Source organism: Etheostoma spectabile, chromosome 2 (genome assembly GCF_008692095.1).
Source record: "Etheostoma spectabile isolate EspeVRDwgs_2016 chromosome 2, UIUC_Espe_1.0, whole genome shotgun sequence".
In the NCBI taxonomy this organism is placed as follows: domain Eukaryota; kingdom Metazoa; phylum Chordata; class Actinopteri; order Perciformes; family Percidae; genus Etheostoma; species Etheostoma spectabile.
Window position 1 is genome coordinate 10,261,106 of NC_045734.1, and position 2,000 is coordinate 10,263,105.

At 38.4% G+C, this 2,000-nt stretch overlaps 1 protein-coding gene across 2 annotated transcripts in view; it reads left to right on the top strand.

Moving 5' to 3' along the window:
• Positions 1–2,000, top strand: part of coro2aa (coronin 2Aa) — a 36,943-nt gene that overhangs the window by 532 nt on the left and 34,411 nt on the right. The window lies entirely within an intron of this gene.

Consider the following 2,000-nt stretch of genomic DNA (forward strand, 5'->3'; position numbering starts at 1 on the left):
GTGTGTGTGTGTGTGTGTGTACGTGTGCGCGCGCTCAAAATTAATTTTTTTAAAAATTTACCAGGCAAATGGCCGAATGTTCCAATGTTACCGGTCACTCCGTTGCTATTTTGGTTGGTGAGTGAAGCAGCTCGACCAGCCACTTGCACATGTTACCATTATTCGGCTGGTAAAATGGTGCTAATGTTAACGTGCGTGAGGTCATCTGCATGTGAGCGTGTCTCCCCTTCTGCATAGATAGGATAGTTGTTTATGAAATAATACGGATGTACACATCTCTTTCTACTGAAACTGTTTAAAATAACATTTAAATGAACGTTCCCCACACTCAATGTTAAATAAAACTATTGAGTATTGGATTTCTTGTTGTGGCTATAAACCCTAGAAAACTGTTGGGAAAAGCTCATTGTCGTTTCCCAGAGCCCTATGTATTAACTGTTATATAAGAGCAACAGTGCAAAACCTAGATATATTCACTTTACTGCCATATAAGACAAGGAGCAGTGCAGAATCCTTACATTTTAAAGGTGATTGAAACTGTGCTGATTAAGTTTCTGTTGACTGCCAAATTGATTTATTAATTCATTGTTTTAGTTCTTGATAAAACAAACTCATTATTGTGTTTGGATGATGCCCGAAGCTTTCCCACATTTATAAACCATTGAATCAGATTTTTTTTTTTTTTTAGCCATAGTTAACAAAAATCTGTAAAAATTGTAATATACAACAGATTGACAAAAACTGTTTGTTCTCTGGAAACTACTGAAACTAAACACAAAATTACTATGTAGCACCGAAAATAGGAGTCCATTAGCTATAAGAATGGTCAGTGCAATTTCTGAGGAGAAATCTTCAAATGTCTTGTTTTATCCCACCAACAGTCAAAAAACATGATCAATCATTTCCACTCTAAATGAAACAATTCTTTTCATTTGAAGTGTCCCTGAAGCTTCCTCACATCTCAATTATAAAGTATATCAAAAATTGTATTAAAATATTGATCGACAAGAAACTAGTAATGGGAAACTAGTACTACATACTATTTATATGTAGCGCTGAAACCATTTGTAAAATGATGAGTCGATCAAAAGACAAGTAATTCCCAAGAAGACTCATAATTGATTAATTCAGAAATTAGAGGGGTTTCTCCTTTAATTTATTTGTGTTTTTAAACATTTGTTGGACAACACAAGCAATGGAAAAAAAATACATAATGTTATTAACTGGTTGCAGCTCCTCATATGTTCCATCAGCAACAGTTTCTTTAAGTACAGTACATCCAGAATATACTGTATTGTATCAGTTAAGGTCATCTTCATGTGTGCAAACACATCATTAACTCTGTGACCCAGGTCACTGTGTGTGATGACCCGAGTCTAATGTTCAGCACATGTGGAAACAGTGGGAGAAGTGTAGGACTTTTCTCTTCTCTCCTCTAGTGTAGCATCACTTCCACAAGGGCAGGTCCAGGGCAGCAAGTACAGTTCAAAATGTGTCTGGTCAGTTATTCAGTATTACTGTTAATGGACCAAAAGGACCCTATTGTGTTATGGTTTTTAAAATGTCGCTGCCAAAATAGTCTCACATTTACAGACCTTCCTCCACAGCACTGTTGAGGAGGGTCTGGCTAGTCCGCACAGCATTCCGGGATAGGACAAAAACGTGCTCTGGTTTATTGGCATTTTTGTTTTTAAAACAGTATCAATCATCTTGGGCGGTGCTAAGAGCCCGACTACTTGTCGCACAGTGATGCATGCGCCACTCAAATCTGCACTTGACTTACATCAGGGAGTGACAGCCATGACGTCTCTCTCTTTCTCATGGACGGGCCACATTCTTTGAGTGGGCAAAGCAGAGAAAGGGGAGGTAACCTTTCCCCTTTTGACGTCATAAGAGCAAGATTCCAGATTGGCCCATCTGAGCTTTTATTGTCTCAATGGCAGAGCAGAATACCCAGGGCTCAGTTTACTGATATTGCCATTTCTAGCCACTGGGGGACC